A 26,155-nucleotide genomic window follows, 5' to 3' on the forward strand; every position below is an offset into this window, starting at 1 on the left:
AGTAATTGTCTTGATCAGTCCTGTTAAAAAAAAAAAAAAGAGAAACTGAAACAATTTGGTTAAGTTAAGTGGAGATCTCCCATGAAGTATTTGAAAAGAGTACCAGAAAATAAACTGAAATGTTTTACAGATATTGAGAATCTAGAGAATGCATACATGCCTCTCAATAATTCATAATTTTCACTAACAATCAGGGTTATAAGGGGTAATCTGTAAATCAAGTCCCAAGCCAAAAGTAGTTAACCTTAAATCCAGCAGAGTTGAAAGGAGAATCCTATATCTAGTATCCAGTGGCGTACACACGACCCATGGGGCCCACAGTTTATTAATTTAAAATACATGATATTTTTTTTGTCCAAATAGAATAGAGATAACATGGAAATTCAAACTAATCAATAAAAATGTTAGTACCACATATTTGCAAATAGAAAATTGTACTATAATTACTACACATTCTGCTTCATCTGCTATTACTACTGCTATTGCTCTTACCACTGTTACTACTACTACTAATACTACTACTACTAATAATAATAATATATAAATATAAGATTATTATTATATGACCTAAACCGAAAGCAATGTGCCATCACCAAACTGACTACCACATACAAATAAACAACTGACAAATATCTGTATTTTAGTAAGTATTATCATAATAAAGTAACAAGGACTGACCACTTAGCCAAGTGAATGCTACATCCTAAAACTCAATTTGGCCAATGCATAATATAGAAAGTATACCTTTCAGGAATAGCCATCCAAACAGCCATGCATATTTAGTGGTCTGTATCCATTCCTCTATGCTTACAGAAGACAAGAAGTCAAGCATCAATACGATTTAGTAACAATGTGTCGAGACCTCGTAGTATCTGGTGCATATTAAACCTGACTATCTTTTTTTAAGCAGCTTCTTCTTTGACCCTACTGAAAGATTGCACATATGGTTAGTGGTGCAGAGCTGGCCAAACCCATACTGCAGAACTTATTTTTTTTTTTTTTTAAATATACACTCAGCTTGAGCTTGTAACCACTAAGGAGATATTTGATGTTCCCATCTGGATTCTTGTAGTGCAACTGATGCTGTATTGTCTGTTCCCAGAGACTAATGTCTTGCTGCCTATAATTTAGTTTATATGATGAATATGCAGAGCCTCCTACATCAATTGCTCATGTCATGAGTCAGCTTATACTTGCCATTTATTCTTAGTCTAACCTACAAAGTAGCTCAGTTGGACTAAAAAATGAATTAAATTGAACATATACTACTAAATAATTGTACACGACAATGTTAATTCTGTGCATCTATTCTTAAAAACTGTGTGATTTCTGCTTATGTATGCAGATGTTAGTCATTGGTAAATTTATGTATATAACAATAAATGTAATCGAGTAAGAAAATATATAACTGTAACCCCAACACACAGAGTACAATCTCAGCCAATCTAATGTTTGCCTATGGAAAATCATTGGATTGTCTGAGGTCGTCAATTCTGTTGATCTCAGCCAAGGAGATGGTGCAGGGGAAAAAATGCATCTCTATGGGGAAAGTTCAGTGTCTCCATGCAGAGTGTGAATGTCAGTGTAGCACTGACCCACATGTATCATTGCTCTCCATCCAACTGCAAAGTTAAAAAAAATTAGTCATTTGGCAGCTCTATTTGGGGTGGTACATGTATCACTGCTCTCCATCAAACTGCAAAGTTCACAAAATTAGTCATTTGCCAGGTCTCTTTGGATAATAATGGAGTCATGATGACCCCAGACCATTTCTTATTACATTCCCCATGCACCGTTCAGAAAATAGAGATAAGAGAGATTACCTCCTTCATGCAAGCAACATATGAACATTCATTTGTGTGGTAAATTGTTCAGCAGCAAAGATGCCGAAACTGACTAGTGGCTGATAATTCATTACTGGTTTTTCATGTGTATCAACATATTGAAATATGTGTATTATATGATTAATAGTGGTGAATCACACATGAATCATGGTCAGCTGTTTAGCATATGCTTCCGTTAATACAGAACATATGAGAGAACATTTGATCAGTGAGAAATCTTCAACCTTCATTTTTTTTTTGCTAAAGAATTGGTTTCCTTGACATATTTTACTCTGTGCTACTTCAAGAAACAGCATGATGTCAATCAAACATTTATCAGATGAAAACCTGAATTTTTCAAATTAATTGAGGTTCAGTGGGTCCTTTAAAACGAATAAATGAAAGGAGCAAATGTAATAGTAGATCAATTTTAGTCATGTAGACTAAAATTTCAGGTGATTAATGTAATTCATTTTGCAAATTCAACTAATATGTCCAAACAGGAATAAAATAACAAACAGTATTTTCTTAAAAAACAATATCTTATAATATAATTGTCTCACAGTTCCACTTGGGGATAAAAGTTCTTGAAAAGATACAGCTATTTTATGATACATTTTTCTCCTTGTTTTTTTTGTCAAGCAAGTCTCCCTTTAATGTATCTGCTAGTATTTAAATAGCTTGAGGGAACATGATAGGGTCAGGAACACAAACATGTATTCATGGCACTGTAGTGTTAAAACTATCAAGTAGGTGACTTGCTCCCCCTTAACTAACTTATAAAGTAAAAAACAAATGCCTTATTTCCAGCGCCGCGTGAGTCCGCTGTTACTGGCCCTGCCCCCGATCTGCCTCCTTCATGACATCAACAGAATTTATGATTGGATTTATGATTGGATTTATGATTGGGGGATTAGCACTTTCCCCAATGGAGTTCCTGACGGCTAGAAAGGACTTAGGACTAAAGTATAAAATAATAGAGTACGGAGTACAGCTACTGAGGAAGCTCATAGAGTGAAACGTGTTTAGCTGATTATTTTGGACTTTTTATTGGACTTTTTACTGGACTTCAATCGATTTTTACTTGCTAGTACATATTTGTTTTTACTATTTGTTAATAAATTCAACTCTAGTATTTTATACTTTAGTCCTAAGTCCTTTCTAGCCATCAGGAACTCCATTGGGAAAAGTGCTAATCCTCCCTTAAGGTTGCACACTGTTTATCAACCTCAGAGCCGGGATTTCGGGGCTCTGGAGAAGGTGAGCGCAACTATTTACATCTTTAATATCACTATAGCACGTGCTATTCTACACAGTTGCTCTTCTGCTTTCTTTCTCGTTGTATATTCCTGGAGAGATACAGCCTGGGATAAAGGGGTGTTTTGCTGCCCTAAGAGCAAAAAGGATCCTTTTACGGAGCCAATACTACATAGGCTCCTGTCCATGTGAGTGGTTTCAGTCATTTTTTAATTATCAACTGCCTTTTTTTGGAAACCGTCTGCACTATATCTCTTGTTTTATTTTTATGTTCCCTTGTATATATGCATTCAAGTTTTTCAAGACTGTTATTGCACCAAAGGGGTGAGTAAACCCCTCTACTATTTAGAGCGCTCAACTTGTTTGGTATAACTCTTATACCTTATTTTTGTGTATTTGTTTTTTATTGTGGGTAAGGGGTATTCCACTTTTAGTGTTGAGCAGCTTTTACATTTCGGCACTGTAAAGTAACACTCTCTATCTCTTTTTTAGAGATAGTTTCTTATATTGTTTAAATCCATTGGATTGGCTGAAATCAGCAAGGAGGCAGAATGGGGCCTGGCCAAACACCAGCTTGGCCAATAAGCACCTTCTCATAGAGATGAATTAATTGGCATGACAGGTGCTGATCAGCCAGTACCCCCCAATGTCTCCATGTCTCACATTGTCCTCAATTCTCACAGTGTCATCATGTCTCACAATGACTCCCTGCAGTCTGTCCCCCCACTTGTCTCCCACACTCCCTCACTAACTTGAGCTGTTGGCTGAACTCTTGTGCAGAGATGCTCTTCCCGCAGACTCAGTGAGAAGAGAGAGGCTGGGAGGGTGGTGATTTAACTTCCTATCCCAGCACGTCTCCACACACAGCATCCCCTACTGGCTGGCATAATTTTCTCAGTTTAATCTGAGCAAAATAACAGCATTTTTATTGCCAGTATTAATGCAATCCCGGCACTGGCCAGACAGCCTCAAATACCGGCTGTACGGGTAAAATACCTTCCATGTGGCAACAATAGATACACCGCAACTCACACACAGTCACATTCTCACACATACAAAGGGGCACATCAGATAAAACACAAACATGATTTCCCTTATTTACCCCCAACTGTCACTTCATGGAAATATAACTGTCAGATTTTATATAAGGAGCAATTGCATCCTGACATAATTAAGGCTTCCTACCTGAGAGTGCTAAATAGTCTGGGTTGCCAGGCATTCCTTTCTTAAGTACAGTTTGGTAGGGAAATGAAGGAGCAGTGCCTTGTGAATAGTCTTGAATCCTAGTCAATGGATATGTGGAGAGAAAAGAATCAAGAGAAAACAATATAGTGTAGTTACCAGAAGGAAGAGACTTTGGTTTGGGTTGTTTTAGCTGCCTACAATACTCTCATTAATGCTAGAAATCCATTGTTTGTTTTATTAATCCTTTTTTAAGTAACAGCCATTACCAGTCTGACAGCAGATACCAACATGGTCTTGTAGGCAGGTAGCCAGATGGATGGTTAAAATGATTTATATACCCATTTAACACATTAAAGGGACACTCTATGCACCAAAATACAATTTAATGCAGTGATTTTAGTACCTGGTTTCGGTCCCTGCAAGTTGACAATTGAAAGCATTGCTGTTTTTTATTTTATTCATTTTTTGCAAAATATCAAAGTTTATATTTGTGAGTCAGTGTGTTTCTAGTGGCTCTATCAGACAGTTACTAGAAAAAAAGTACAGCTTTCACACTTGGCATCATGCTTCTCTTTGAAAAGAATTCTACTTGCACAGGGCAGCAATTGCAGCTCATGTGCATTAGGGGTGTGCTTTTCTGTGAATAGGCATTTAATTGTTTGAATGATCACAATAGAAGGAGGTTAGGTGGAAATGGCAAGACCAGGACGGTGATAGATAAAAGTTAACTTTTACAGTGGGTATCCATCAATCTAAAAGTAATACCTATATATTTTTATAATGTTAGAATGTTACTTTACAATAATTCCAGACCATGTTATTTACTGTCAATACAAGCACATGTTCACATATTGAAGACTATGAGCTTGAAAGTTCCATAGCATGTTTATAGGAAAAGAAAATATTTTTTTAAAATATAAAGGACACATATATTTAAGAAAGCAAACTTTTTTCATCATTTTATTTTACTTCTGATTCACTTTTTGTATAACCTTACTCCCCTTAGCTGTTAGTTGAATGTGTTCCTTCATGCAGGTTGGCAGCATGACGCTTGGTGGGGATAAATGGTACTGTAAGAAAATGTTCTAAATCTCTATTTCCAAACAGACACAAATGTCAATGGCGCAAGGAAAAGTTAACAATTAAAAAACACATTTTATAATACTGATGTAGTGTGACTATGATTGCCCCTACCAAAACTCTTTTCACTTTAGTCAAATATGCAAATATAACAACATGGAGTATTTTAAATGATGATTTTCACAGGCATTTTCATTGTAACATATTTATGAAAATTATAAAGCTTATGTTTCTCCAATATAATATGAAAATCATAGTTAATAGTTACATGATTATTATCTGATAATTAATTACTTTGGGCATCAATTCTGATTTAGGTGTTTTGTTCATCATGAAAAATTAGATTATAATTAGACTTACAGGGCGAGAAAAAAATGTTTCTTCTGAACCAATTGAGCAAAGAAAAAAAGCATATTTTCTGGAGGGCAGAATTTATTTTAATGGTGGTGTTTGGCTTGGCAGAGTTTCTTTACAGAAAAAAAAACATGAAAGCAAGTGGGGCAGGGAAAAAAAAAACAGGAAAAATGGTGACTATGACTGTCCTGACATTTGAAAAATGTCTACAATATTGCCTGGTCTAATGGCTATGCAGTATAAGGCATTTTAACAATGCCAATTGTGATTTGCCAATATTACGTAAATATACACTGATCAGCCACATCATTAAAACCACCTGTCTAATATCATGTAGGTCTCCCTCATGCTGTCAAAACAGCTCTGATGCGTCAAGGCATGGACTCCACAAGATGTCTGGATGAGTTCTGTGGTATCTGACAGCAAGACATTAGCAATCCTGTGAGTTTAAGTTTTGCGAGTTGTGAGGTGGGGCTTCCATGGATCAGATTTGTTGTTGCAGCACATCCCAATTGGATTGAGATCTTGGGAATTTGGAGGCCAATGCAATTGTGATTAAAGCAACTTCGCCACTGGTTCTTGAGTGGCATACTTGACAGCCTCCTACCCTGTGACAATACTTGGTTTAAATCACTCTTCATGCCTTTTTGGATTTTTATGGCCACAGATCGAACTTTCAAAGTGGCACTTCAAACTCCCAAATAGTCGAAATGGCCGCCATTCGACATTCAAACACGTGGTGGCAGCCATCTTGTTCGCATGGACCAAAAGCACGAATAGACTTCAGTGGGACTAAGCTGTGAATGCCCTGGAACTATTTTCGGCATGCAAACCTTGTTGTTCCCGGTCGGTCTTCCAGTGGCACTTTCGATTCTATGGACTGGGCAAAACTATGACTTCCATAAAATTTCTGAACCCTTGATCTGGGTGATTTTTGGATATGTTGTTCACCCAGATCAGGGCTATCAGGGGCTGTAAGATGTATTGGAATATGTTGTGTTTTGGGGTACTTCTGGGGTTTTGTAAAATATGAGTTTTTTCTGCCTGGAGATAATTGGATTAATACAGTATCTTATCCAATTATCTCACAGGCAGAGGGGAGGGATTGTATGTTTGTTGTGGGAGTGTCGTACATTTAATTACTGTTACATAGTTACATAGCTGAAAAGAGATTTGCGTCTGTCAAGTTCAGCCTTCCTCATATATGTTTGCTGTTGATCCAAAAGAAGGCAAAAAACCTAGTCTGAAGCGCTTCCAATTTTGCAACAAACTAGGAAAAAATTCCTTCTTGACCCCAAAATAGCAGTCAGATGTCTCCTTGGATCAAGCAGCTATTACCCCACTAATTAGAATTTATAACCCTCTAATTGCAGTTTAAACATCTGTATGGACTCTGATAAAACCACCTTTTCAGGAAGAGAATTCCATATCCTTGTTGCTCTTACTGTAAAAAAAAAAAAAAAACCTTTCTATGCCTTAGATTAAATCTCCTTTCTTCCAGCCTAAATGCATGACCTTGTGTCCTATGTATAGCCCTGTTTATGAATAGATTTCCAGATAATGGTTTGTACCAGCCCCGGATATATTTGTATAATGTTATCATATCCCCTCTCAGGTGCCGTTTTTCCAAACTAAAGAGATTTACATTTTTTAACCTTTCTTCGTAACTAAAATGCTCCATTCCTTTTATCAATTTTGTTTGGTTTCTAAGCTTTGTGTCCCTGTCCCCAACAAGGTCCATGTGGGCGTGCACCTTGCTTGGGGACTTGCATAAAAGGCCAGTGTGGCACCATTAAAATTCAGTTCCTCTTCATCCTCAACTTGAGTCTTGTGTGGAGGGGACAGCTATATCACTCCAAGGGATTGCTATAATCATTATACTCCCTTGGATGCTCTTGAAGAGCTATTCCTGCTTGACTCTCTGGAGGAAGAGAGGTTTACCCACTGGAACCTGGAGCCTCGTCGTAGGTCCAGGGTGGGTGGGTAGGAGACGGCGAGACCCCAACCATACTGCGGCGGTTGTGGGGTCTGCAGTGCTTATGGTGTCCTCGGTGAGCACTAGGAGCATCCAACGGTGGAGTTACCCAACCGGGGTACAGGAAGCTCCGTTAAAGCAACACCTTAAACTATTTGTCATATACCTCAAACCATTCCTCAACACTTAGCAATCGGACAGGGTGCATTATCCTGCTGAAAGAGGCCACTTCCATCAGGGAACACCATTGCCATGAAGGGGTTAACATGGCCTGCAACCATCTTTAGGTAGGTGGCACATGTTAAAGTAACATCTGCACGAATGCCAGGACCCAAAGTTTACCAGCAGAATTTTGCCTAGTGCATAGCACTGCCTCAGCCAATCTGCCTTTTTCTTATAGTGTTTCTGCCATCTCTTCCTCAGCTAAATGGCACACACGTACCCTGCCATCCACCTGATGATTGATACACAACTGTTTTCTCTGGATCCTACAATCTCCAGGGTCTGATCCTCCTGGTGCTTAGCTGTTTGAGTGGCAAACAGTCACTCTTTCTTTGTGAGTTAATCCATATCGGATAATGTTGGGAGGGCACACATTTTAATTATATTGCATTATATATCTGTTTATTTTTAAGCTAACAATTTTCTTATGAGTGTATAAATATATAATTTTTTATATTATTACACACCATTCAAGCTTTTTTTCAGACAGATGTTTGCTTGTTGATGCAAAGCAAAAATGGCTGCTGTGTGTTATTGCATAAGCACTTTTTTCTGTAAGTAATGATTTGTGACCCTAGTGTGCAATATTTGTATAAATAGCAATTTAAACATTTGAGCGCATAACACTTTATATCAGTGCCTGCACTATAAGCTAGAGAGCAATGACTTTCCAATGGCTAGATATCAGCTTACGGGCAGGGCTGTCTCTACCTCTTGTATTTGTCTGTGTATATTGTATGTTTCTCCACTAATTGTACAGCGCTGCAGAATCTGTTGGCGCTTTAAAAATAGCAGTGATAAATAAATACTTCTGTTCCAAAATTATCTCCAACAAGTCTAAAGTGGAGTTTCACTGTGTGCTGTCATCCTGTTGCAGAAAGAATTTTGGAAAACCCTCTTTTCTCTTGCTATTTACTCAAGAGTGGTCGAATCCTAACACTACAGTAATGCCTAGAAATCCTCCTGCAGCACTCAAGTACAAAGTGTCAGAACATTTCAACATACAACATTTTGTAATTAAGTGATAAAAAAGCAAACAGTTAACTAAATATAGTTTCTAGTCAGCCACTGTTTGCTAGCCCTAATAATTATAGTTCATCTCCGCTTGCAACTCCCACGCCTCCGCGCTCTGTCAGTCCCTGCACTGGCTTCCAGTTAAATATAGGGCTCAATTTAAAATTCTGGTGCTTGCTTATAAGTCCCTACATAATAGTGCTCCAACCTACCTATCCTCCCTAATAAACAAGTATGTCCCGTCGAGGCCCCTACGCTCTGCCAAAGACCTACGTATATCCTCTGTCCATACTCCCACCTCTAATGCTCGCCAGGGCTGCACCTCTTCTGTGGAACACCCTTCCCTTCTCCGTAAGACTTTTACCCAGTCTCCACTCATTTTTTGAAAAAATCATTGAAAACTCACTTCAAGAAAGCATATCAGTTAAACTGTAAGCAGGTTTTTATCCCCCACCCCCATGACTCCTCTCCTGCAACTGTCAAAAATTATCCACTAAACCCTCAATGAATACTTTTCTAACAACCTACTTTGTACCCCTACTTTTACCCTTTGTGTCACTATCCCCCACTCACTCTAGAATGTAAGCTCATTGAGAAGGGCCCTCCACCTCTCTGTTCCTGTACATCCAATTGTCTGGTTAAAATTACATGTATGTTAGTCCACCCATTGTACAGTGCTACGGAATGTGATGGCGCTATATAAATAATAAAATAATAATAATAATTAAAAAGAGATAATTAGCAAGTCATAAACAACCATATTTGTACTCTCAAACATGAGAAATAATTTATGAACCGGTAAGTCCATTGTATTCCATGGACACACTAGAACAAATGTAAATAGTGTCAAGGTCAATCTCCCTAACACGCAAACTAAGGTCCTCTTACCGATACAGAAACCAAGACGTATTACCAGATCTTAGAGTGGCCGGACTTAACAACTATAGAATAGTCAGACAGGCCAAGGTCAGGATTGGAGACTGAAGGATAAACGTAGAACAAAGCCAAGGGTCAAGGATACCAGAAGAATGGATAAACTAGAAACAAGCCAAAGTCAGATACCCAAAAAGTCTAGACTAAAGAAATGTACTCTCGGGCTAAAAAAGCCATGACAGGGCAAGGAAGTGATGTCAAAGGGAGGTATGAATGGGGCTAAGTGTAAGCTGATAAGTTAGGAAACCAATTAGGGTAATAATTGAACATATATTGTCACGTTTGGTAGGGAACCTAACACACAGACAGGACACAACAGACAGAATTGCAATACAGGTCCTTAGAATGGCCGGGCTATGCAAAAGAATAGTCAAAGCAAGCCAAGGTCAAAGGGAAATAGAGAGACAGAATACGAAGAGACAAGCCGAGGTCAGGGAGCAGAAAAAACAGAGTAAACATAAGACAAGCCAATTTCGGTAACCAATTACTCTGCTCAGCTATTCGGTAACCATATTTAGCTATTGGTCTAAACTAAGACCACAACAGGGCACTGAGGCAATGGGGAGGTTAGCTTATACAGGGTGTGTCTGATTGGCTAATCTCCAATTAGTGTTAACCACAACACGTGGGTGGTGTTTCTTCACTCCCATGTGGTCTCTGAGGTCATCACTTTGTGCCGGGTCACATGACCAGGTCTAGCACACGTATAAGGATGCTCTGGAGCATGCAACATCAGAAACACTGTCAGTCTGGAGCACGGTGGCAGGGACAGCCTCACGCCATGGGCAGGAACCAGATGGCGCCGCTCTCAGTGACATGGGTAAGCAAGACCGCCGTGAGCGACGCGGAGGCAGGGAACCTGACAGATATAAATTGAGTGCTAGCCTAGATGTAAAATAGGTGACTTGCCCTTTAGGAGCCAAAGACAAAGAAGGCGCACACCTCCAGCTGGTCATTGTGTGTGTGCGCATGCACCCGCAATGTCAGCCGATTATTGGCACACCACGGCATCAGCATGGATGGTGGGACTGGGGAGGCACAGGCAGAGAGGAAATATGACAAATAGAGACTGGTAACTTGAAGAGTTTGTGAAACTGATGGACTATGAAACAAACAGGGAATATGTATAAGTGAAATACCATTAATGAATGCACACATAAATGATCAATAATCAAATTAATGAAACAAGATAAGTATTAATTATCTTGGACATGAGGCATAAAATACTTCTATAACATATCACATTTATTAGGAAGGCAAGTATTTAACTATGTTTTCATAAATGTAATGTATGTATCAGTTTAAGTTTCATAATTAAGGAAGAGATACAATGTTTATTTTAAGAAAGCCATCTCTTGACCACTTACATAAGCATAAATGACCCAATTTATGGAAGGAGAAGGATAGAGATAGGTAGCTATAGTCATCCATTTAAAGTAAAGCACATACTTAAGTGGAGTGAACACTCCCCTTAGAAAATGTGTTCTAAGAATAGGAAATCTTTAGCTAGACTCAGTGGAGATATCTTAACATACCTGGGGAAGCCTAAAAAAGGAGGAACACATTGTAGTGGGCAGGAAACCAACAGGAAAAATTAGGAAAGAACAAATCTGGTAAGCTAAGGACACCTGGGCATGCCTCCCCATACAGATAACTTCCATTACACACACCTTGCCTCTAAGAGATATAGAGGGGACTAAACCAGTGAGACATCATCAGTCACCAATATAAAGTAACACATAATATTTTGTTTAAACTATCTATATTTTATTTAAGATAGAAAGATTAAGTATATATGTAACAGATATATGTTCAGTTGTCTGTACCCCCCTTGTTCGTATCCCGAATGAAGATGAGTATTCCCCTCCCCCCGAACACCCCCTGAATTCAAAGGAGTAATTAGCTCAAGTGCTTTCCCTGGGAGGCTGCCATTTGTATAACCAAATACACATGCTCTAGAGAATGGTGGCCATTTTGTCTCCCGAATGCAGGCAGCGGTACATGGTCGTCGAACCTGCAGAACCTTTCATCTACATGATCCTGCAAACCCCAGGGAAAACTGTACCGCTGTCACGTCTAAACATTTGTTATGAAGGAACACAACTGCAGATTTCGTATAGTTTGAATATTTATTAAAGAAAGTAAAAGGTAAAGACTTTAATTCCAAATTACAGGTACTGTAGCTTTAAGTAGTAAACGATAACTGAAGTCCACAATTACAGGCACTGTAGCTTTAAGTAGTAAATGATAACTGAAGTCCACAGTTACAGGCACTGTAGCTTTAAGGAGTAAACGATAGTAAATTGCAGACACTGAATCAATAAGGAGTCTCTTAGTAGAGTTAACGGTTTAGGTGATAAGTAATTACAATAGCTGTTCCATACTTTAACTGAAGCAAGACAGATGCAGATAACTGATATGAAGTATGAGTTGAAGTTAGCTGTAACGGGATTGTTTTTACCGAAGGACTTTTGGAGACAGGTAATAACAGCTTTTAGATGCAACTCTTATCACATTGGTTTTACTTAGCTTCCGGCATATAGAACACTGGTTCCCGAGATCTCCTCAGAGGCGTATGAAGAGTGTTTAATCTTTAGTCGTGGATGAGGAGAGGTGAAGGGAACTTTGCAGAGTCTTTCAGTCCGGTCTGGTAGCAGAGGCTTTCACAACGAAGTTGTAGCCGGGTTGTGAGTAAGGAACGTAGTTCAATAATCCAGCCTAGATCAGCTGGTGCAGTCAGATTAAATAGGCAGACCGTGTCATAAAGGGGTGTGGCTAGGCTCCGTGGAACCAGGAAGTAAGAGGATACCATAGTTAAGGCATGACAGTACCCCCTCTTTAATGAGCAACCTCTGGGTGCTATTGACTTGGTTTAGAAGGGTAACGCTTGTGAAATTTGGAAATCAATATGTCAGCATGAACGACAGAGGAGTTTTCCCATGTATCTTCATCAATTCCATATCCTTTCCATCTGATGAGGTATTGTAAGGAGCCACGATGGATCCTTGAATCCAGTATACTTTGAATTTCGTATTCTTCTTCACCCTGGACCAATATGGGATCAGGAGAAGTAGTGACATTTCTTTGGAAAGGGTCAGGATGATGAGGCTTCAACAAGGACAATTGATTGGATCTTTGGCATACAGAACAAGATTTGACATAAGATTCGATAGTTTGGTCTTGACAAGGCCACCAACAGTATCTTTTAGACAATTCAAGGGTCCTTTTCATACCTGGATGACCTGCCAGAGGGGAATCATGAATAAATTCAAGTACTTTAATTCTGAAAGAGGGAGGTACATAAATCCGGTCTTTAAAATAGTAGAGACCGTTTTTCTTGGATAATTTCATTGATTTAGGAAGTTCAAGAGCATCTTCACTGAGACCTTTAATGTCGTCAATAAGAGAAGATAAGATTCCAATGACTTTAGGCAAAGGAGGTTCTTGAGGAGTTTTGTGTTGAGAAAGGACAGCTCCAATTGCAAATTCCGAAGCATCCGTTTCAAGGACATAAGGATATGAAGGATTTGGAAGTTGAAGGATAGGAGCTGTTGTAAACTTTCTCTTTAATTCACCAATGACTGTAGGAGGAGGAGACTCCAGTTCGGTGTCAGAATAACATGAGGTTTTAGCTGGTTCTTTCGTAGACTGAAGAATTGGAATTTGCTGTAAACATGTTTCTTTACAATAATGTGAGTTAAAGGTGAGAGAGAAAGGAAACCATGAGATTTGAGGGTTGTGGTTCCTTAACCAGTTGATCCCTAATATAATAGGAAAAAATGGTGATGAGATAACATCAAATATAAGACTTTCCGTATGAGTATGATTGATGGTTACTTTTAGAGGGACGGATTCATGAAGTATTGGTCCCGATGAGATGAGGGACCCGTCAATCACTTTAACAGGTACAGAAGTTCTTTTACGAACACAAGGAATTTGATTCTTTGTTACAAAGGCTGAGTCGATGAATACTCCATTTGCACCGGAATCGATAACAGCCTTGGTTATGATTCTTTTATTGTCCCACTGTAATACAAGAACGATAGGGGACATTTGAGTATTTGCTGTAGAGGGAAGTACACTTAGGATGGAAGAGGCATGAGACTGCCTTCTGCCTTTTATCCGTTTTAATGAAGGACAATCAGAGACTAAATGAACTTGAGAGGCACAATACATGCAGAGGTTTAACATACGTCTTCGATTTTTCTCTTCAGGAGTGAGGGGACTTCTTATTATCCCTATTTCCATAGGTTCGATTGGTTCAGATGGGTTGTCAGGAGGCTTTGGAGCCCCTATTTCCATAGGTTCACGTGGTATGGAATTCTTATCTGGAGCTTTTGAGGGAGTGAAAGGTTTGCGGTCTTTTGAATGTGAAAGGGCTTTTTCGGCCTTTCTTTCTCTTAATCTTCTGTCAATGCTGATTGATAGGCGAATTAGAGCGTTCAAATTAGTAGGGAGTTCTGTTCTAGATAATTCATCTTTTACAGCTTCCGATAAACCAATTCGAAACTGGTTGCGCAATGTGATGTCATTCCATTGCGTTTCTATAGCCCATCTTTTGAATTCAGCAATGTAATCTTCAACGGGTCTATTTCTTTGCTGTAGTGTTCTGATTGTTAAATCAGCTGTAGCTTGTTTGTTAGGATCTTCATAGAGAAGAGACATGGCTTCAAAAAATTCATCTAGTGAATTTAAAATGGGGTCATCGTTTTCCAGAAAGGAATGGGCCCATGACATAGGTTCACCTCTTAGAAAGGAAATAACCGAACAAACTTTAGTTCTTTCTGTAGGATAGGATCTAGGTTTCAAAGCAATTAAAAGTTTGCAAGAGTTGAGGAACTCCCTGTATTTTGAACGATCTCCATAGAACTTTTCAGGGTTACACACAGCAGGATCACTAGCCGAGTGCAGAGTAGTATGAGGAGTATGAGTTTGTAAATCCCTGATATAAGTGAGAAGTCTTTCGTTAGTAACTTGCAGGTCTTGCACACTTTGGGCTAGTGCATTAACTCTTTGATTCAGCGTAGTTATAGTAGAATCGAAATCTGCTGGATCCATTACAATGGCTGGATTATTCTGTCACGTCTAAACATTTGTTATGAAGGAACACAACTGCAGATTTCGTATAGTTTGAATATTTATTAAAGAAAGTAAAAGGTAAAGACTTTAATTCCAAATTACAGGTACTGTAGCTTTAAGTAGTAAACGATAACTGAAGTCCACAATTACAGGCACTGTAGCTTTAAGTAGTAAATGATAACTGAAGTCCACAGTTACAGGCACTGTAGCTTTAAGGAGTAAACGATAGTAAATTGCAGACACTGAATCAATAAGGAGTCTCTTAGTAGAGTTAACGGTTTAGGTGATAAGTAATTACAATAGCTGTTCCATACTTTAACTGAAGCAAGACAGATGCAGATAACTGATATGAAGTATGAGTTGAAGTTAGCTGTAACGGGATTGTTTTTACCGAAGGACTTTTGGAGACAGGTAATAACAGCTTTTAGATGCAACTCTTATCACATTGGTTTTACTTAGCTTCCGGCATATAGAACACTGGTTCCCGAGATCTCCTCAGAGGCGTATGAAGAGTGTTTAATCTTTAGTCGTGGATGAGGAGAGGTGAAGGGAACTTTGCAGAGTCTTTCAGTCCGGTCTGGTAGCAGAGGCTTTCACAACGAAGTTGTAGCCGGGTTGTGAGTAAGGAACGTAGTTCAATAATCCAGCCTAGATCAGCTGGTGCAGTCAGATTAAATAGGCAGACCGTGTCATAAAGGGGTGTGGCTAGGCTCCGTGGAACCAGGAAGTAAGAGGATACCATAGTTAAGGCATGACAACCGCTGACCAACTGGGGGGAGCATAAAAACCAGGGGGAGCATTCGTTGGTGTTCACACAGGATCTCACAAAAGTTGACCGGCCTTTGCTTCTTTTTCTCTGGAACTGTTTTAGGCTATCACCTCCTGGTCAGCCGGTCAAAACTTTACCCGAATGGCGATTCTGTTCTACCAAATGGATCTTAGCACTAGTTGGACAATTTAGGCGCTCAGTTCTGGACTTTTCGGTGATATAAGACTTGAGGGTTTCCTGTGTAGTTTGACTGTATTTTGTGGGTTTTTTGTATATTTCATGTATGATTCCCTGTAACTGAGAGATAATTGAGCTACCAGCTTTTGGCTCAATTATCTCCCAGACACAGGGACTCCTGGGAGTGGTTTGTGTTATGTTGAATGGAGACCCCAAGCTTGGGGTCTGTACATAAAAAGTCAAGTGTAGCTCAATAAAGCTCAGTTGATTCTCAGAACTGTGTGTCATCCAGTTACTAGGGAGGAAAAGAGCTATTCACTTCACAGCACCTTGTTCCTGAGTTTCAGTTACCATGGATACAGTGGAGAAAAGCCCTTGTCAGGACTAGAGCTTTGCTACAATATATGTGAAATGGACAAATTAATTATAGTTTCTTTTGAAACATAGTATTGGAATACATATAATCATTACTTTCTTCTACAGAGAAACTAGGGATGATGTCAGAAAGAATTCCTCTGGTTATTCCAGAAAGTGGAATAGTAATTTGCTCCCTCATAAATCTAAAGGAACGTAGCTATTTCATCATAACTGATATACATGCATACATATAAGATTGTTCCTATTAATGACTGGTGTGTACAATGTTTATTGATATTTGAAACATAGATACATAGAATGTGAGAGCAGATAAGAACCATTCAGCCCATCTAGTCTGCCCAATTTTCTAAATACTTTTATTAGCTATTCCATGCACCCACTACCCTCTCAGTAAAGTAATACTTCCTGATATTATTTTTAAACCTTTGCCCCCCTAATTTGAGACTATGTCCTCCTGTTGTGGTAGTTTTTCTTCTTTTAAATATAGTCTCCTCCTTTACTGTGTTGATTCCCTTTATGTATTTAAATGTTTCTATCATATCCCCCCTGTCTCGTCTTTCTTCCAAGCTATACACTGCGTGCAGAATTATTAGGCAAATGAGTATTTTGACCACATCATCCTCTTTATGCATGTTGTCTTACTCCAAGCTGTATAGGCTCGAAAGCCTACTACCAATTAAGCATATTAGGTGATTTGCATCTCTGTAATGAGAAGGGGTGTGGTCTAATGACATCAACACCCTATATCAGGTGTGCATAATTATTAGGCAACCTCCTTTCCTTTTGCAAAATGGGTCAAAAGAAGGACTTGACCGGCTCAGAAAAGTCAAAAATAGTGAGAGATCTTGCAGAGGGATGCAGCACTCTTAAAATTGCAAAGCTTCTGAAGCGTGATCATCGAACAATCAAGCGTTTCATTCAAAATAGTCAACAGGGTCGCAAGAAGCGTGTGGAGAAACCAAGGCGCAAAATAACTGCCCATGAACTGAGAAAAGTCAAGCGTGCAGCTGCCAAGATGCCACTTGCCACCAGTTTGGCCATATTTTAGAGCTGCAACATCACTGGAGTGCCCAAAAGCACAAGTTGTGCAATACTCAGAGACATGGCCAATGTAAGAAAGGCTGAAAGACGACCACCACTGAACAAGACACACAAGCTGAAACGTCAAGACTGGGCCAAGAAATATCTCAAGACTGATTTTTCTAAGGTTTTATGGACTGATGAAATGAGAGTGAGTCTTGATGTGCCAGATGGATGGATTGGTAAAGGGCAGAGAGCTCCAGTCCAACTCAGACGCCAGCAAGGTGGAGGTGGAGTACTGGTTTGGGCTGGTATCATCAAAGATGAGCTTGTGGGGCCTTTTCGGGTTGAGGATGGAGTCAAGCTCAACTCCCAGTCCTACTGCCAGTTTCTGGAAGACACCTTCTTCAAGCAGTGGTACAGGAAGAAGTCTGCATCCTTCAAGAAAAACATGATTTTCATGCAGGACAATGCTCCATCACACGCGTCCAAGTACTCCACAGCGTGGCTGGCAAGAAAGGGTATAAAAGAAGAAAATCTAATGACATGGCCTCCTTGTTCACCTGATCTGAACCCCATTGAGAACCTGTGGTCCATGTGAGATTTACAAGGAGGGAAAACAGTACACCTCTCTGAACAGTGTTTGGGAGGCTGTGGTTGCTGCTGCACACAATGTTGATGGTGAACAGATCAAAACACTGACAGAATCCATGGATGGCAGGCTTTTGAGTGTCCTTGCAAAGAAAGGTGGCTATATTGGTCACTGATTTGTTTTTGTTATGTTTTTGAATGTCAGAAATGTATATTTGTGAATGTTGAGATGTTATTTTGGTTTCACTGGTAAAAATAAATAATTGAAATGGGTATATATTTGTTTTTTGTTAAGTTGCCTAATAATTATGCACAGTAATAGTCACCTGCACACACAGATATCCCCCTAAAATAGCTATAACTAAAAACAAACTAAAAATTACTTCCAAATATATTCAGCTTTGATATTAATGAGTTTTTTGGGTTCATTGAGAACATGGTTGTTGTTCAATAATAAAATTAATCCTCAAAAATACAACTTGCCTAATAATTCTGCACTCCCTGTACATGTTAAGTTCCTTTAACCTTTCCTTGTACGTTTTATCCTGCAATCCATGAACCAGTTTAGTAGCATTTCTCTGAACTCTCTCTAAAGTATCAATATCCTTCTGGAGATACGTTCTCCAGTACTGCGTACAATACTCCAAGTGAGGTCTCACCAGTGTTCTGTACAATGGCATGAGCACTTCCATCTTTCTACTGCTAATACCTCTCACTATACAATCAAGCATTCTGCTAGCATTTCCTGCTGCTCTATTACATTGTCTGCCTACCTTTAAGTCATCAGAAATAATTCCCCCTAAATCCTTTTCCTCAGATGTTGAGGTTAGGACTCTTTCAAATATTCTGTACTCTGCCCTTGTGTTTTTACATTTAAAATGCATTATCTTGCATTTATCCACATTAAATGTCAGTTGCCACAACTCTGACCATTTTTCTAGTTTACCTATATCATTTGCCATTTGGCTTATCCCTCCTGGAACATCAACCCTGTTACATATTTTTGTATCATCAGCAAAAATACATATCTTACCATCAAGACCTTCTGCAATATCACTAATAAAAATATTAAAGAGAATTGGTCCAAGTACAGATCTAAGGTACCCAACTGGTGACAAGCCCATGCTTTGAATATTCTTCATTGACTACAACCCTCTGTTGCCTGTCACTCAGCCACAGCCTTACCCATTCAACTATATTGGAATCCAAACTTAAAGATTTCAATTTATTGATAGGCCTTCTATGTGCAACAGTGTCAAAAGCCTTACTGAAATCTAGGTTAGCAATGTCTACTGCACCACCCTAATTTATTATTTTAGTTACCCAATCAAAAAAATCAATAAGATTAGTTTGGCATGATCTCCCTGAAGTAAACCAATGTTGTCTCTGATCTTGAAATCCATGTGATTTTAGATGTTCAACAATCCTATCCTTTAAAATGGTTTCCATTACTTTCCCCACTACTGAAGTAAGGCTTACTGGCCTATAGTCGGAATTTGGTGGCGCTTTATAAATGACAGAAATAATATAGTTGACCGACTCCTCCCTACTACCTTTCTTGTGAATCGACACAACATTCGCTAACTTCCAATCTTTTGGGACTACTCCTGTTAACAATGATTGGTTAAATAAATCTGTTAATGGTTTTGCTAGTACACCACTAAGCTCTTTTAATAACTCTGTGTGTATTCCTTCAGGTCCCATTGACTTGTTTGTCTTTCCTTTTGACAGTTGAAATAGAACCTCTTCCTCTGTAAACTCACTTGTAACAAATGGCTCATTTGTCCTTTTTCTTAACTGAGGCCCCTTTCCTTCATTTCATCTGTAAATACTAAACACAAATATTAATTGAGGCAGTCAGCTAGACCTTAGTCCTCTTCTACATACCTTCCTTATTTGGTTTTAATCTAACATCCTCGTTTTACTTTCCTTTTTCTTTGTGATTTGGAAGCTCTTATAACTTGCTTAGCCTCTTTCTGTTTAATCTTATAGTTCTGTCTAACTTTTTGTTTTTTAGTATTTTGGTCACATCTGCAAAGTACCACAGTGGTTTCTTGAATGTTTTGCTTTTACTGACAAGCCTAATACAATTTTATGTAGCCTTCAGCAGTGCAACTTTTAAATAATCCCATTTCTCTTGGACTCCATTTAAATTGCTCCAGTCTGATAATGACTCCTGTACACATATTCTAATTTTAGAAAAGTCTCTTTTTCTAAAGTCTAAAACTTTTGTTTTATGTGGTGTGACCCAGTCACTGTTCTTATATTAACCACTCTGACTGATGATCACTGGATCCTAAACGTTCACCTACAGTAATATCTGATACCAAATCTCCATTTGTTAACACTAAATCTAGTATGGCCTCTTTACGAGTTGGCTCCTCAACAACTTGTTTTAGAGACAATCCCAGTAGGGAGTTTAGAATATGTGTGCTCCTGGCACAAGCGGCTATTTTGGCTTACCAGTTCACATCAGGAAGATCAAAGTCACCCATGATGATAACTTCCCCCTTCAATGTCATTTTAGCTATTTCATCAACTAGTAGATTATCTAACTCTTCTATTTGTCCTGGGGGCCTATAAATCACACCTACACGAGTTACTGTGTGATTACCAAACGTAACCCAAACTGACTAAATTTTTTTCACTAACTTTTAGTTAGCATAGATGTTATGCTATCCTTCACATACAGGGCCACACCTCCCCCTTCCTTGCCTTCCCTGTCTTTTCTATATAAACAGTACCCTGGTATTGCTATGTCCCAGTCGTTTTTCTCATTATACCATGTCTCAGTAACAGCGACTAAATCTACATTATCAGTTGCCATTATTGCCACAAGTTCATGGATCTTATTCCCTAAACTGCAAGCAATTTTAGACATGACTCTAAGCTTATCATTTTTAACACATTTTCTACAGGCACCTTCTGTCCTTGTTTTGGGGGCAATTGGATTTATGTTTTATCACCCTTTTGCCCCCCTTCCTAGTTTAAATACATCCTAGCAAAACCCCTGAACTGCTCACTGAGAACATTTGTTCCCTTTTGAGAAAAGATGCAAACCATCTTTTTTCTACAGTTTATTTCCATTCCAAAAAGAGCTACCATGAGAAATGAAGCCAAATCCTTGCTCCCGACACCATTCACCAAGCCACAAGTTAAAGTCCTTAATACACATCTGCCTGTCATTCTGAGTGTTATGCACAGGCAGAACTTCGGAGAATGACAGTGTGGAAGCAACCTGCCGTATATCATTGGCAAAAACACAAAAAAAATATTTTACCTCTGAAACCTCATTGCAAGCCAAGTCATTTGTCCCTAGATGGACAAGTACATCCAATTCCCCTTCCTGCTTTGCTCACTTAACAATATTACAAATACGTCTCCTGTCTCTATGAGCAGTAGCTGCGGGAAGGCATCTCGCAAGACCACTATTGTCCAGCTCCACACCTCTTATGATAGAATCCCCCAACAACAACTGTTTTCTATTAGGCTTCACCATAGTCTCCAACCAAGTCTCCTCAACACCACTACCCTCAGTGCCTGAGCCTGTCTCAACAACAACACTACCCTCAGTGTCTATGCCTGACTCCACAACACCACTACCCTCAGTGCCTGAGCCTGTCTCCATAACACCAGTATACTCTGAAAGTGCGGAAAATGAATTATGTAGAGCATAATGCCTGAATCTTGCCTGTTATCAATTTTCTAGTTATGCATATAAATATTGCGGACTGTTCTGATAGTATATTTGATCATAATTTTGGCTTTTTTTGAACTAGCTATCGATTTAGCAAAACAGTTTTTCAAAAGTGCTGAGAAGTAGTAAATGTTGACTTAGAAATAGAAATATACTTTTTGTATGACTATTAATGGATGAATACAGATGGATCTTATAACTACATATTTCCCAACATCGAAACACAAGACAGGTACTCTACTAACTACGTGAATATAAATGCATTTCACTTTTGTGATGGGCTCTGAAAAAAAAGATTGATGCTCTTCATACTATATGTGCATGGCAGTTTTATTTTCATTACATTGTAAGGCAAGAAAAAATTAAATTAATTAATCCTCATTTGAGCAGGCTTTATTAGTCCATCAGGGCATTGCAAGGATATAGAAACATTTGGGGCTTGAATCTGAAGGAAAACTTGATGACTTGTACACTAACAGATTGGTGGGGATATATCATGATAAATCCCTGCCTCTCTGTATTATGGTCTCTCCTCTCAATCCATGATCATTTCATTGAGATCCTACCACTCTAACTAACAGAGGTGTGTGCAGCAAAGTTTTTTTAACCAGAACCTGCACTTGTTAATCACTTGGGGTGCACCACCAATTCCTCCTATGTAGGCTGGAGTAGCCCTGTAGCGAATATATTCAAATAAAGTCTTACTTAGCTTTATCTCCATTTACATTCTGGCCTTCACTTGAAGAAGAAATTAATAGAAATGCATTTACACCGATTTATATGTAGGTAAACATCATCTGCCCAGAAAATGGAAGGACTATAATTTTCACTAGTTTAGTTAATCAAGTTAAATAGAGTTTTTGTTCTAAGAAGGTTTTACCCTTCAATCATATATATCAATATACTACTAGCCTTCTTTTGTTATCATTACGCTTAGTTGGTGATTACATATTGTAAAAGTACACCTAAAAATGCTTGTTTATGCTACAATTAAAGTATTCTTTCTTTGTGACAAAAATATTATAATAAAACGGCAAGCTCAGCTTAATTATTTCAACCATTTTGCCAAAAACGCATTACAATTCTATAGATGAGAGACTACATTTTGAACACAGCTCCAAACAAAATATTTTGCACATTTGATTACTATAATTGATTTTTCTTCTAGATATGAATAAATGACCCAAGCTAAATGCCAGCTTCTTGCAAAGAATTTCATTTAAGCTTCAGTGAATTGAAAAGGCTCAGCCAGTCTCAACATTTCTAACTTCCTAGCAAGTAGCAGAAAATCTACCTGACAGTTGCTATGGAAACACACACAGGAAGAGTGAACCACCAGCCTATAAATCCACAGAGAAACCTTCTTAATTGGAAGGCCTTTAACCCACACATTTTTCTCATAGCTTCACAGCTTATTTCAAAAAAGATTATTAAATTCCTCAATTGACTTATGAAGGACGCTTCCTATTATATTACTGTGATTTCTTTATATCTGTTTCTAAACTTACAAAGCAGACTGCAGATGATGAACAGTTAATACAGATCTTTGCTCCACACAAATCTATAAGAAAAGCACTTCATTCAATATAATATGGAATGATAATAAAAAAAAAAAAAAATTAAAGTGAAGGTCAGTGGTCAAAAAACAAACAGTGAAATTGAACAGAAAAATTATAGATCTGTTTCATGCAACATTTTTGAACATTTTGATTCAATAGTATCATTCAACCATTTAAAAATCAAATCATATATTTTAATTTTTTTCTATACTCTCTCTTACAAGGAATAAAAGTTTACTTTGTTCAAAATAACAATATAGCAACATCTGTTTTAGGAGACTTGCCAGTGCTGTTATCTTTACATTCTAAGAAGTTGTGTGTTACAAGGAGCCAAATTGCTTTATTAATTTCATGGTGGTATCGTCCCTTTCACATTCACTGCAGGTGTTGGGGAACTAACAAGCAAGGGATGAATTGCTATATATATTTCTTAGAAATACATATCATTATATATAAAATCGCTGCACATATTTTATTATGCAACCAATATTTAACCCCTTAAGGACCAAACTTCTGGAATAAAAGGGAATCATGACATGTCACACATGTCATGTGTCCTTAAGGGGTTAAAAAGCATTGCAACTATAGCTTTCCCCTTTAAACTAGAAGTAAAAAAAACATACATAGAAAAAAAAACTGGTAAATGAATCTGTTTAAAACGCTTAATTTTTTCGATCTAATCTGGCTTTCCATAAAATAATATTTATGTATATATATATATATATATGATTAGGAGTCATAGTCAGACCTGCAAAATTGCATTATAAAATCATTGTAGGATTATAGTAAGCATGCTGCTAAGTGTCACAAGGTTATTCATTAGATTGCAAGTTAATTAGAGAAATCATTAAACTCTGACTGAATCCTACTGTTGAGGTATGAATTTGATGTATTTACTCTCAAAATTGTTTCTACGCAATCACAAAGGTAGTCCAAAATTGTGAACAAACAATTGACTCACTTTCAAAATAAACTTTTCAGAAACACTCGTGCAAACTGAGTGAACTGGTCAAAAAGGCTTGCCCATCCAATTGTAACAACCCTCAACTCCCAAGTTAATACTTCCCAAAGTTGGATGGTGTGTGTTTGCATGTGCCTTTGTTCTAACCCATAGTGGACAGATGACAGCAATATTGGTTATGGTAATGACGGCCATGTGAGAAACTATAAGAAGGACATTATACATAGGGACAATGGGGCCATATTAAGCAATTGGAACAATGTGACATTTTGAGAAATATAGGGGTTTTAGTGTTCTTAATAATTGCTTTGGGGTTTATAGCATACATTAAGTTATTACTGCATTTGAAGAACTGTGTCACATGGAGAGGTTTGTATCAAATTATGATGCAAAAAACACACATGATACATAATTAGAAACCTAATTTAAAGTACTATTTCTATATCTGGAAAATTCATTTGTAAATTATTTTTGAACATGTTCTTGTCCATAAATGAGAATCAACAACTATATTTTGTGATTAATTAAAGGGAGTTTTTAGGCACTGTAACTTATTAATCTAATTGAAGTAGTTATAATGTCTAGACTCCCCCAGTGTTATTCTTCCATTTAGCATTAAGCTGGCTTTAATGTTTTATGCTAAACAAGAATCCACAGCAGACAATCCCCACTGTGCTTTTGGAACATTGGCCTGCGAAGCTGTGATTGGCTGAGATTGTCACCTCGCTGCTTGACACTATCACAGTGCTTATTATTGGTAGGAATTGGTATGGGTAGTGTCCCTTTAATGTGCTAAACAAGCATATATAAAAAAATATTTTTTTTTTACCGAAAATAAAAATGTATTCCTGCTTATCCTTTTTCATAAAAATAATTGTTGTTGAATCGGCTCATACATATAACACTTGTGTTTATATATTATTTTATTTTTCTAAGTTGCATTACATATATTAATCATCAACATAATATTAATATTTATATATTTTTTTGTTTTCATATTTTATGTATTAACTATGAATATAATTCATTATTTAACAACAATAATTAAATTAAATAAATTAAATGGGATGTTCAGATTTCCTCTTAAAATGTAATATTAACACAATGTTGTGTGCATTAAACAATTAGTTCTCTAACAATAATTTCTTCAGTGTTTCACTGAATCAATTTCTTATAACATGAGCTTCTTGAAATTTACAAGTAGTCACACAACATTTTACTTTGTGTATGTAGAATGCACTAAAATGACTTAAAGTATATGATTGGTAGATATGAGTATATCTACAGTAATATTTAAACAAATTAATAATGATAATAATGAGCAACCAAAATTTAAATGATGCTTTTTGATCTTCAGTGTTGAGTACAATTACTTTTAATAAGTGTGTGGTGTACTGGGCATCAAATCAATATGGACTAAATCAGTCTTCTTGTAACATTATCATCATTATATGACATTTAAAGAATGAACAGTGTTACCGTAACTAAGTATATTTAACTTGGTCATGAGAGTTGGTTGACAGTTTTGGCCAGCTTAAATCAATATGTAGCTATCTAGTGTCATGAGCTATTGTTTTGTACTTAATGTCTGATATTTCAAGACTCATATTGATCAGTCATGCTCTCATAATATCGATAAAAAGAATCTTCATCATACATTTTTCCCAAAATGTAATAACAATGATATTATATATAATATCAGCAATTAAAAAAAATGAGCTCTATTTAGATCTCTAAGGGAGCAAACATTTTTAAAATCACTTTGGATTTTTTATGTGTATTTCATGACCTTGATGTGTGGTACTATAGACCTATAACTTTTTCTCAGTTATATTTTCTGAGTATAAAAATAACTATGTCTATATTATGTGAAGTTACATGGCCAGATTAGAGATTTATTACATTTATGAAATTAGAATATTGATGCTGGGTCAATGTCACATTTGAGGATGTTTAGACCATGAGGAGCCAGGCAAGGCCTAGGCAGAACAGGAACATGTGAGTGTGAGTGACAAGCACACTCCTTCTCAAAGTTACCATGTTGGTTCAATGAGCAGAGCCCTGCTGAAGAGCTCTTGCAT

This window comes from Pelobates fuscus, chromosome 3, assembly GCF_036172605.1.
Source record: "Pelobates fuscus isolate aPelFus1 chromosome 3, aPelFus1.pri, whole genome shotgun sequence".
NCBI classification, from domain to species: Eukaryota; Metazoa; Chordata; class Amphibia; order Anura; family Pelobatidae; genus Pelobates; species Pelobates fuscus.